Below are 13,772 nucleotides of genomic sequence, written 5' to 3'. Positions count from 1 at the left end.
TCAACACGACCAAATGGAATTTATTCCTGGGCTGCAAGGTTGGTTCAACATCTGCAAATCAATCAATGTGATACAATACATTTCTATCAAAAGAAAGAACAAGAATTATATGGTCCTCTCAATAGATGGAGAAAAAATGTTTGACAAAGCACAGCATCCTTTTTTGATCAAAACTCTTCAGAGTATAGGGATAGAGGTTACATACCTCAATATCATAAAAGCCATCTATGAAAAACCCACAGCGAATATCATTCTCAATGGGGAAAAATTGAGAGCTTTCCCCCTAAGGTCAGGAACACGGCAGGGATGTCCACTATCACCACTGCTATTCAACATAGTACAAGAAGTCCTAGCCACAGCAATCAGACAACAAAAAGAAATCAAAGGCATCCGAATCAGCAAAGAAGTCAAACTCTCACTCTTTGCAGATGATATGATACTTTATGTGGAAAACCCAAGAGCCTCGACTCCAAAACTGCTAGAACTCATACAGGAATTCAGTAAAGTGGCAGGATATAAAATCAATGCACAGAAGTCAGTGGCATTCCTATACACCAACAACAAGACAGAAGATAGAGAAATTAAGGAGTCGATCCCATTTACAATTGCACCCAAAACCGTAAGATACCTAGGAATAAATCTCACCAATGAGGTGAAGAATCTGTACTCAAAAAACTATAAAATACTCATGAAAGAAATTGAGGAAGACATAAAGAAATGGAAAAATGTTCCATGCTCATGGATTGGAAGAACAAATATTGTGAAGATGTCAATGTTACCTAGAGCAATCTATGCATTTAATGCAATCCCTATCAGAACACCATCCACTTTTTTCAAAGAAATGGAACAAATAATCCTAAAATTTGTATGGAACCAGAAAAGACCCCGAATAGCCAGAGGAATGTTGAAAAGGAAAAGCAAAGCTGGCGGCATCACAATTCTGGACTTCCAGCTCCATTACAAAGCTGTCATCATCAAGACAGTATGGTACTGGCACAAAAACAGACACATAGATCAATGGAACAGAATAGAGAGCCCAGAAATGGACCCTCAACTCTATGGTCAACTCATCTTCGACAAAGCAGGAAAGAATGTCCAATGGAAAAAAGAGTCTCTTCAACAAATGGTGCTGGGAAAATTGGACAGCCACATGCAGAAGAATGAAACTGGACCATTTCCTTACACCACACACAAAAATAGACTCAAAATGGTTCGAAGACCTCAATATGAGACAGGAGCCCATCAAAATCCTAGAGGAGAACACAGGCAGCAACCTCTTCGACCTCAGCCACAGCAACTTCTTCCTAGAAAATCACCAAAGGCAAGGGAAGCAAGGGCAAAAATGAACTATTGGGACTTCATCAAGAGAAAAAGCTTTTGCACAGCAAAAGAAAGTCAACAAAACCAAAAGACATCCAACAGAATGGGAGAAGATATTTGCAAATGACATATCAGATAAAGGGCTAGTACCCAAAATCTATAAAGAACTTACCAAACTCAACACCCAAAGAACAAATCATCCCATCAAGAAATGGGCAGAAGACATGAACAGACATTTTTCCAAAGAAGACATCCAAATGGCCAACAGACCCATGAAAAAGTGCTCAACATCACTCGGCATCAGCGAAATCCAAATCAAAACCTCAATGAGATACCACCTCACACCAGTCAGAATGGCTAAAATTAACAAGTCAGGAAATGACAGGTGTTGGTGGGGATGTGGAGAAAGGGGAACCCTCCTCCAGTGTTGGTGGGAATGCAAGCTGGTGCAGCCACTCTGGAAAACAGTTTGGAGGTTCCTCAAAAAGTTGAAAATAGAGCTGCCCTAATGGGTATTTACCCCAAAGATACAAATGGAGGGATCTGAAGGGGTACATGCACCCCGATGTTTATAGCAGCAATGTCCACAATAGCCAAACTATGGATAGAGTCAAGATGTCCATCGACAGATGAATGGATAAAGAAGAAGTTGTATATATATACAATGGAATATCATGCAGCCATCAAAAGGAATGAACTCTTGCCATTTGCAACAACGTGGATGGAACTGGAGGGTATTATGCTGAGCGAAATAAGTCAATCAGAGAAAGACATGTATGATATGACCTCACTGATATGAGGAATTCTTAATCTCAGGAAACAAACTGAGGGTTGCTGGAGTGGTGGGTCTGGGATGGATGGGGTGGCTGGGTGATAGACTTTGGGGAGGGTATGTGCTATGGTGAGTGCTGCAAATTGTGTAAGACTGTTGAATCACAAACCTGTACCTCTGAAACAAATAATACACTATATGTTAAAAAAAAAAAAAAGAAGATGAAGAAGAAGAAGAAGATAGCAGGAAGGGAAAAATGAAAGGGGTGAAATCAGAGGGAGAGATGAACCATGAGAGACTGTGGACTCTGAGAAACAAACTGAGGGTTCTAGAGGGGAGGGGGGTGGGGGGATGGGTTAGCCTGGTGATGGGTATTAAAGAGGGCACGTACTGCATGGAGCACCGGGTGTTATATGCAAACAATGAATCATGGAACACTACATCAAAAACTAATGATGTAATGTATGGTGATTAACATAACATAATTTAAAAAAACTTAAAAATAGTGGTAAGGAAACACTGTAATATTACATTTGACTTGGAAACATCTGTATAAATTCATGACAAGATATATATTTCCTAAAGCTCTATCCATTAAAAGGGCCTAAAAGAAATGCCACTTCACTAACAATGAATATATTACATCTAGAGATTGTTTTCTAAATTTCATTCTTCAGTGAAAGTTCTAGTGATCCTTGGAAAAACAGCTGATTCCAGATGTGGTACAGAAAAAGTAGAAGGAGACCCAGGAAAGTGTGGTTCCAGAAAGCAAAGGATTGCTCAATGATTAATGGGGATACAGGAGGCAACTTTCAAGAGATACCAGCAGCCAAAAAAGAAAAATGCAAAGGAGATAGATATAAATGATATAGATAGATATAGATACAGATAGATATAGATACAGATATAGATATAGATAGATATAAAGTTTGCCTTTCATTTTAACCCAAGTGAACAGACAAATGTAAGGCTACCGATATTAGGATAATCTAACACTTACGTACCTCCTGATTTAAAACCATAAGAAGTTCACATCATTTATTGTAGCATTATTGTAAGAAATGCTTATCTAGTATTTAATCATGAGGAAACAAGTTGACAATTCCAGCATGTGTGATATTCTATGAGCCAACTGGTGTGGGTTCTTTAAATATCCAAGATCATTAAAAGAAACAGACAAAGGAGGCATAAGAATTAAATTCAATTGTGAATCTTAATTGGGTCTTCAATGGAAAAGAAACAGCTTTAAAAAATAATTCAGGATGTGCTATGGTGAGCGCTGTGAATTGTGTAAGACTGTTGAATCACAGACCTGTACCTCTGAAACAAATAATACATTATATGTTTTAAAAAAAAAAGAAGAAGAAGAAGATAGCAGAAAGGGAAGAATGAAGGGGGGGAAATCGGAGGAGGAGATGAACCATGAGAGAGACTATGGACTCTGAGAAACAAACTGAGGGTTCTAGAGGGGAGGGGGGTGGGGGGATGGGTTAGCCTGGTGATGGGTATTAAAGAGGGCACGTACTGAATGGAGCACTGGGTGTTATACACAAACAATGAATCATGGAACACTACATCAAAAACTAATGATGTAATGGATGGTGATTAACATACATAATAAAAAATTAAAAAAATAATTCAGGAAATAATTGAGAAATCTGAATATGGACTCTGCACAGTCCAGCAATTCCTCTTGGAGAAATTTATCTTAGAGATATAGTCACATAAATAGACTAAGATATGTACAATCATTTGTAATAGGAAAAAAAAAACAAGAGAAGAACCCTATAGTCCATCAACATGAGAATTGTTTAATCCAGGTATTATTATGCAGTCATTTAAAAACAAAATAAATTCATTTGTACTGAAATGACAAATTGCCTCCTGTATCCCCATTAATCATTGAGCAATCCTTTGCTTTCTGGAACCACACTTTCCTGGGTCTCCTTCTACTTCTGTACCACATCTGGAATCAGCTGTTTTTCCAAGGATCACTAGAACTTTCAGTGAAGAAGGAAATTTAGAAAACAATCTCTAGATGTAATATATTCATTGTTAGTGAAGTGGCATTTCTTTTAGGCCCTTTTAATGGATAGAGCTTTAGGAAATATACATCTTGTCATGAATTTATACAGATGTTTCCAAGTCAAATGTAATATTACAGTGTTTCCTTACCACTGTTTTTAAAGTTTTTTTTTTATTATGTAAAGTTAACATAACATATTCAGGATTGTCAAACAGAAATACAAGCAAGCCCCAGGACAGAATTATGTTTTGATACAATTTTTGTTTTAAACCATCTTCACAACTATTGAAAAAATTAAAAGATTATTTATATTATAAACAGTAATATTTCTACATGGAAGGACTTGAGGGTGATTTCACTCTCTATAACATAAACCACAGAATTCAATCTTTCTACAAAGCATGTATTACTTTATAATAACTTCAATTTAAATTCCCCCATCTCTTGTTACCTTTATTAAGAAAATGTGTGCAACAGAAATGTAAACCTAAAACTACAAAATTTCTAGAAGAGAACATAGAAGAAAATCTCTATGACTTTAGTTAAGGCAAATATTTCATAGATATGACATCAAAAGCATGATCCATTAAAGTTGATAAATAAATTTCATCAACCTTAAAAATATCTACTCTTCACAGGCGCCTGGGTGGCTCAGTCGGTTAAGTGTCTGCCTTCAGCTCAGGTCATGATCCCGGGGTCCTGGGATCGAGTCCCACACTGGGCTCCCTGCTCAATGGGGGTCTGCTTCTCACTCTCCCTCTGCCTGCCACTCTGCTTATCTGTGTCCTCTCTCTATGTGTCTGTCAAACAAATAAATAAAATCTTTTTTAAAAAATCTACTCTTCAAAAGACACTTAATAAAATGAAAAAGGAGGTTGCATATTGGCAGAAAATATTTTAAATAACATAATATAGGGGGTGCCTGGATGGCTCAGTCGGTTAAGCAGCTGCCTTGGGCTCAGGTCATGATACCAGGGTCTGGGATCGAGCCCAGCATCGGGCTCCTTGCTCAGGAGGGAGCCTGCTTCTCCCCTGCCTGCCACTCCCCCTGCTTGCTCCCTCTCTCGCTCTCTTTCTCTCTGTCAAATAAATAAATAAAATCTTAAAAAAAAACATAATATGATAAAGGACTTGCATCCCAAATATATTAACAAAAGACTCTCAAAACTTAATAATAAGAAAACAAACAACCATTAAAAAATGGACAAAATTTCAACAGATGTTTCAGCAAATCAGCCCATGATAATATTTTCAACATCACTAGTCACTAGCGAAATGTGAATTATGACCATAATTCAATACCATTACACATCTATTAGAAGGGTTTCAAACTAAACACTATGATATCAAGCGTTATTCAGGATGCAGAGCCACTGGGACTCTCACGTGATATAATCAGATTGAAAAAAGTTTGTCAATTTCCTACAAAGACTACACAGACTACACTGACCACATAACCCAGCAACTCTACAGCAAATAACAAAGGTATTTGCCCAAGAATAATCAAAATATAAAACACTATTCATGAATGTTTAGAATAGCCAAAGACAAGGAGAAAACCTCAAGTGTCCCTCATCTAGAGAATGGATAAACAAACTGTGGTAGATCCATACGACGTCATAGTGCTCAGCAATAAAAAAGATGAACAACTGATCAACATGACAACATGGGTGAACTTAAAAGGTATTCTGGTATGTGAAAGAAGCCAATTCAAAAAGGCATATACTGTATATAGATTCCAATTATTTGACATTCTTGCAAGGGTACAATTATAAGATCAATTCTTGAGAGGCAATAGAGATGTTAGGAGGATTTATATAATAAAAAGCATGGAGAGTTTTTTTTAATGAAGGAACTATTTTAACTCTGTTATGGTGGTGATTACACCACTGTCTACATTGTGAAATGTCACAAAGCTATTCATCAAAACTGGTAAACTTTACTTCATGTAAACTGGGTGAAAATAAAGACACAATATATCAAAATTTGTTAGTTTTAGCTAAAGCACTGTTTAGAGAGAAATTTATAGCATTTATGCTCATATTTAAAAAAAACCCTTAGAAATTAGAAAAAGATAAGCAAGTGTAACCTAAAAAAAGGAAACAAAAGTAAGCACAAAAATCAATGAAATAGAAAACAGAAAATTGATATAGAAAATGAGCTAAAACCATCGTTCATATCAGATAGAAAAAAAGCTACCAAAGTTTACTAAAGTGATGTCGAAATGATTTAGGAAACAACTTACAGAAGTTCTGACAAAATAATTGAGATAATTTATGCTCCAATAAGGATATTAATTGGAACAGATTAAAACAGCAAATATATTTAAGTCTGTTAGTTCATAATCAAATTTAAAGAAAAACTGATTAACTTTGGAGAATGACAGGGATCCAATTGTTAATTATCTTAAAAGAATGAAACATAGCTTTCTTATAATAGCTATACCATGTTACAATAAAATAGTAAATGAAGCGGAACATCTATTTATAAACGTATACCAACTAATAAATAAAGCCAAAGTGATGGAATTAAAATCTCATCACTTCCAATCCCCAATGAATTGATGGACCCAGTCATCAGACACCAGTGGTTACTAACTTTCCAAAAGAGAGATAGCCTCCTGATAATAGAATACACTACTGCCTATAAAGTTAGCTCATTTAAAAAGGAACTTAATCAAGTCTTTAGATCTTACTACCAAGTTATAGGGAATACAGAGGACATGGGAAACATACCATTGATATCAAATCAGCAACACTCAGACTATGTGAAACTACAGTTAAAACCATCTGATTTTCCAAAATAATAGATTTTAAGAGAAAAAAAAAACAAGACGAAGGAAAACTGGGCCTTAACATGTGTGTGGAGAAAAATTATAGTGTTTTTGGTTGCACACTTGAGTGATAAAATCATTTTTATAGAAACAAGAATGTGATTTCCACAAAAGTCAGGATAAGTGGTTTCTTTCAGTGTAGAGAGTAAAGTAGCAATTAGGAAGGGTGTGTGGGTGGGGTTCTTGAGCTGGGCAGTTCCCAGGGGTTTTGTTTTATAAGAATTTGTTAAGTAAGAATTTATTTAATGGACTTTTCTGTATCTGTGTTATAAAAACTATTTTTTTTCCAAAAAGACTTTAGATGTGAAAAAGCTAACCAAGCTCTTCTCCTGGGGTGCTTAAATGCACTGTTTAAAACTCTAGGTAAAAAACATAATAAATCCAGTGGATTGGCTTAAAGGTCTATGAATCCCTCAAGATTATTTCTAAATTTGTATGTGTCTCCATGTTTGGGAGCCAGGAGTCAAGAAGGGTAATTTCACTCCAGTTTTGTTTTTATTGTTTCTGACTTCTTAACCTTTCCTAACACAAGAAACGTGTCAAAGAACAACTGTTGAGGAAAAGATTTATTTCTATAAGCAGAGGAGAGTCAGGGTAGTGGGAGTTGGAGGGGGCAGAAAAGCATTAAAGAACAATGATAAAAAATAAAATACAATCACCCCTCTCCCCCCGCAAAGCTACACTAAAACTAAGGTGATCTTATTGCTTTCTCATCATTCTCTTATATTTGTTCATTTTGCTTCTGATCTATGCAGGTTTGATAGACTGGCTTTTTCCTCTTCATTAACTACTTCTTGGATAGTCCATCTATTTTAATTTCCTTTCCCTTGGTTTTCATTACCAAGGGAATTCTTTCTTTTATTTACTTTAGCTGGACCTTCACCAGAAGCTCTTCTCTTCCCACCCAGCTTATCTCTGTGTTCTGTCAGCTTTTACAGCTACCTGTGAAACAAAAGTGTGGATAAGGAGCATGCATGTTGCAATTACCTGAACTGCCAGTTAGAAATTCTTATTCCTAAACTCAAAGTCCTCCATTGCCAATCACTAGGGTAAGGACCCTTTGGAGTCCATCACTTCAAAGATCCCCTCGCCCATGAGAGCGAGGCACCGAAACACAAGAAACCAGAAACCACTGGTCCACAGGACTCTCCTATTCTTCCTGAGAGGAAAAGTTGTTTTTAATTCTTTTTAATTCTTCTCCTTCCTTTTCTTTTTAGCAGATATACCATTGCAGTTTAGCTCATTTTACCTGCTTATCTTGCGTTGTTAACACAACACAAATGATGTACGTCTCTTAAAATATGACCTACTCTTTATTATAGAATATCTATTGCGTAAGAACTCAATGTGTATGACAGAATTTACAAATATCTTGTTATCTCTGAGGCATCAGTAGCATTGCATCCACCCCATGAATTGAGGAGAAAACAACAGAAGCTAAACACTAGGTCAGAAAATGTAGAACCAGAGGTTTTCACGGAGCTCTTGTTTTCTTTTATTTCATTTGCTAACTTCATATGAGTGATTGTTTAAAGGCCATCACTTTTACAATAAAATAAGAATGAAAACCAGTAGCATGGAATTGAGTATTATACCAACATCTTCAGTTTCTAATTCTATAATCTCAGACAAAAGCTCCAGACAGTCCACATGATTAATATTCTGTCTGGCCTAGAATAAATTCTAGGTTTTGAAAGACAATAAATTATGAAAATTAAATTATGCCTAGAGATAGTTTTATTCACAACATCACAAACTCCAAAAGTTAGCTTCACAGGGAGTAACTGGAAACATCACACACAATTTACTGGATGTGAAGTGGCCCAAAAGTATCTTAGTTTTTAGAAATATGGTTGTTGCCAAAAGAAGTTTGAAAACTAATTTGAAACTCATTTTTTTTTCCTTTTTCTATTACTGTCATGAAAGGAGGGGTAAGAAGGGGTGGAAAGGGGGTGAGGGGAGGTTCTTGAAAATAATTCTCAAATTTGACTTCCCAAATTAATTTCTTCCTATGTCTGCATTTTAACTCTGAAGCGAGATGACCACAAGGAATGTTTACCAAGTGCATATCAAAAGAAAACAACAGCCCATGACAATGTCCTTTTTTTCCTCTCAAAGTCTGCTGGTTCATTCTGGAATAAGCATCTTATCACACACATTAGCCATGAGCAGCTGGTGTACCGTTAGGTGAGAATGGCACCTCCTGTAGCATTAGTTTTTAAGATGGTTGTTAAATTTGTATTAAGGTAGTTTTGGGATTTGAAAGACTAGCATATCTACAAGCAGAAATAAGTTTGTTTGTTGCTTTTCTATGTATTAGTGAAAGCTGTTTTGGGGGGTACAAATTTTCATTTTATCAGGCCAGATTACAGTTTAAATTATGTCCTTTTTACAACAAATTATCATAAACTTATGAAAAGAACTTTGTAAATATTAATAAAGCTCTTACCTCATGCCGGCCCACTGATGTAGCTATGAATAAACAGAAGTGGGTTGACTGGAACGCTACACAATTAGGAATTATCAATGTTGAGAAATGACCTCTTAAATTTTGATTTGGAGGTTTCTGCTAAGACTTTACCTTATTTTTTATTAGAATGTGGTTTCCTTGTGTACAGCATTCTGAATTATTTATTAATTGAAGTTGAGCCTAACCACAGCATCATTAATAATTAATTCTTCTTTTGGATCTGTGTGCATTCATGTTATTAAATGTCTGTGCTTTTGCTTATGGAACCCACAATCTGCTATTTTGCCTTGATTAGAAGGAATGCACAAAGAGCAAGCACCCATTATGGAATTCCCAAAGGATAATCACAGTAACCTTTTCCTAAGTGTATCTAACCTCTGATGCACTATTATGCAGGAATGGAAAAACAAACTCTTCTACCCGCATTTTGCTGCATTTGAAACATGGCCTTATAGTTAGGAAGAGCTTGCTGCTGCTTCACAGTTATTTTTATGATGCTTATTTTTCTCCCCGGATCAGGGAGACGGGTGGTGAAGAGGAAGGATAACCTACACAAAGTGTCCTCATAAACATGAAGGAAAAATAAGACTTTTTTTTTTTTAAAGGTCCGCTTTCTATAGAATTTTCAGCTTTACCCAACGTAACTTGATAGGCCAGAATATGGTTAGGAACAAACCACTCCCAAAGGACAGGCACTTAGCATAAGAAAGGTTTATTTTTCACTCAGGGCTCATGCCTCCTGTGCAGGCTGGCAGGAGGCTCTGCTCCATCCTGCCTCTCAGAGGTAGATCTGACAGTGGGTTCTCCTCCCGTAACTGTGCTATCCGGAGCAAGAGGTATGTTCAGCCTCCACATCAGGGAAAGAGAGTCTGCAGAATGGAATATTTGGTGAACATTACTGTCTATGCTGCAGTTTAATCTTCTAGTTCCAAATATCCTTTGTTCTCTTCTTCCAACAGATGGGCCACATTTAACAACTTTCCAAGGAGGGCCCAGGGTCTCTGGATGATGTGCAGTCATCTCTATGTTAGCCCATATGTGGCTCGTCTAGACCGGGAGACTTATAGACTAAAAAGACCTGTTACTGCTCTCTCTAATGAAACACAGTACTAGAAAACATCCATCAGGAGAGAAAAAATACAAAATGCACAGTAGTGATTTTCTTGTACCAATGCCAAAATCCCACTGAACATACATTGCCAAGGGCATGCTGGGCTAGAATGGGAAATAATCCTTGATTCCCTTATTTTGACTCTCCTTGTCCACATCTGAATTGGGCCTTGGGAGTATAACCTTCATCACAGCTGTGCAAATCTTTGAGCCAAATTCCTGCCCATAGAACATTAGTAGCCTGTAGTTGCCCCTATTACTGTTCGCCAATGTTCACAGTCCCTGCATGCAAGGGATCATATGTGCCCCTCAAACTCTGGGTTTATCAGTGTTTCAGCCAAGATCGCCTAGAAGTGGCATGTGTTACATCTAGGGTGGACCCTGCTCCCACGCCCTCTGCCACTTTGATTTGCAATGTACCGGACAGTGGCTGTTTCCAATGGGACCCAAAGAGTCCCAGCCCACTGTGATGGTCACAGTGCCAAGGAGAACTAACTCCGCCTGTGGTAAGCAAACAGCATGTTTTGTTGTTTGTTGCCACAGCATAATTCAACCTATCCTACAGCTGGTATAAGCCTAGCTAGGGTCATTTTAAGGCTCCATTTTGTTTAGTTCGGTGGTTTCTTTGGCAATATAATTGTTTCAAAACCTTAACAGAGCTCTTGTGTAGTCCGCTCCAGCTAGCCCGTGTGCCAGTAAATGCATCTCCCTTTCTCTCTGAGACGTAGTTCTCATATACAAAATATTTATTTGCTTTCTCACCCTTTAACTTGCACTTTCTCTGCACTTAATGATGACTTGAGTCCCTTGGGCTTCAGTGAAAATGTTTTTTCTGCTTGGCTCCATAGTTTAATTTTGCCCTTAAGCATTTTAATTAGTTGAAAAGGTACTGAGTAGGTTTCTCAAAAAGGCTTTCTCAAGCCTATTACTGCTGGGTGCCAAAACAGTTGACTTTCTTAACAGTGAAAGGCCTGCATGTCCTCATTCCCTTTCATTAAGCTGCAAATTGACAATTTGCTGAAATCACCTCTTTCTTGTCATGCCGTATGAAATACAACCCAAAGGCAGCCCACGCACATTATTAATGCTCTGTCTTCCCACTTCTTCCCAGAGAGATACGTCGGGTATGCTACAAGATCTGCTTCCCAATAGAGCCCAGGTTCCAGTGTTACAAAATATTTTACCCCTGCAAAAAATAGATTGCCACTGTAAATCTAAAACAGTTCTAAAAAAAAAAAAAAAAAGCTCATTTAAAAAATAGATCAATATCTTTATAGCTCAATAATCATTTCCTCCAGAGCCACCAAACCCACGGCCATGTACTTAAGGACACTGGCTTGTTTATAAAGTGGCACATCTTTGCTGCTACCAGTTTCTCTATTAGATTGGACACGCTAGGGGATGCTGGGGTAATTAATAACCCCCAAATCTCTATGGTTTCACATACCAAATGGTGTTTTGCAGTCACAGCATATGTCCCCAAATCTGAAAGGGTTTTGCTCTCTAGAGCAGCCCAGTGGATCCTCACTCTGGGATTTGCACTGGTTGGAACGGCAGCAACTCCTTACAAAGCAGGACTTGAAAATGACACAGAGGATTCTGCCCACAGTTTTTGGCCAGAACTGGTCTCCATGACCCCACCTAATTGTAAAGGGGCTGAAAAAATGTAAAACAGCAAATGGAATCTTTGGTATTACTATCTCTACAAAAAATAATGTAATACACCAGTCAAATTTAAAAAGCAAGTGACTGTAAATACGAACACAATAACAGGAAAGAGGAAAAAAACTTATTATAATAATAACCAGGCACAGGAATTATGGAATAAATAATCAGATTTCTGACATGCCTGTTTGCATGACAGCAAAATAACATAATCATTTCTGAAGGATTCAGAAGTTTACTGTCTAATTTGCATGTTTTAGCTCTTCCTTGCTCATCCTTTTCCTCCTGGTAGTTACTATTACCTCCTGGTAGTTACTACTAAATATAAGATATGAAACTCAACACAAGCTATATCTTACAACTGCTCTGGCAAAAGATACTAACAAATACCACTAACTTGTATTACTGGTACAACTTGGAATCTTCATCCATTGTGTGGCTCTATAATTTATTGCCCACACCAGAACATTTGAGAGTGAAAAGAGGTGATATTAAGTCCACAGAGACAACTCATTTAGTTTTATTTTTTTTCTCTTTAAAAATTGTGTAGAGAGGAGCTGTAGGGAGGTTTAGGAACTTACTGAGGTCACAACATTAAGAGGCAGCATGTTTAAACGCAGGCTGCCTGACTCCCCCATGTAAGTTCTTACCCATGCTGCTATCTGAAAGACCTCCTCTCCTCCCACTCCAGGGCCATTAATAGAAAATTTTCTAAGCTGAGGCAAATATAAAAAGAAACTTTGAGGATATGGGAAAACTTTGTGTCATATTCAGTTGTAATGATTCCATTTTGATCAGGAAAGAGCAAGAGGGTGGGAAATGTTGAAGAATAAAAAGAGCCTAGTTGGCCAAAATCATTGCTTGAAGATGGAAGGAGATTAAATTGGGTGAGAAGTCAGGTCAAGGTCTTTAGGGAGTATAAAAGATTGGCTCAGTTCTTCATTTTTAACACTAATATATATTAAAAGTATTCAGAAAAAAGTAATAAAATGGGTAATATCCAATTTAGTTTAAATGACTAGTGTATATTCTGGTATGCCAGGAATGGCCAGCAATCCCTGTATTGACGGATGAAAGATGACTCCAAACTTTGCCGTGAAAGAGAGAAGGCAAGGGGGTCATCGCTCAGAGAGGAACACCCTTTGCTCGTCTTTGCTCTTGCTTTTATTGGTCCTTCAGGATAATCACAAATCCTTATCACTGTTTCTCAACATGTGATGTGTGACAAGGGGTCTTATTGGAACTAAGAGGATCTGTTTACGGAGAGATAGGATATGCTAATCTGCCTGTTCTATGAGTTCTACTAAACGTAGCCTAAGGGACAATGCATACATATTTTAGATCACGGAGCGGCTGTTTGCGCTAAGAAAGCTTTGGGGAAGGCAACTCCCTACGGCATTCCTATGGCAGAGTGGTCACCCAGGCCCGGGCATTCCAAAGGCCTACGCCCTTCTCCGAAACCTTCCCTCACCCCCAGCAGCCTCCATGTTACATTTTAGCAAGCTGGGTATTATGGCTGATTTCATGCTCTACATTAACCCCAACACTGGTATACAACACTAATGTCCATTTACTT

The sequence above is a fragment of the Neomonachus schauinslandi genome, chromosome 14 (assembly GCF_002201575.2).
Source record: "Neomonachus schauinslandi chromosome 14, ASM220157v2, whole genome shotgun sequence".
Classification (NCBI taxonomy): Eukaryota; Metazoa; Chordata; class Mammalia; order Carnivora; family Phocidae; genus Neomonachus; species Neomonachus schauinslandi.
Note: the sequence above shows the minus strand (reverse complement) of the source record.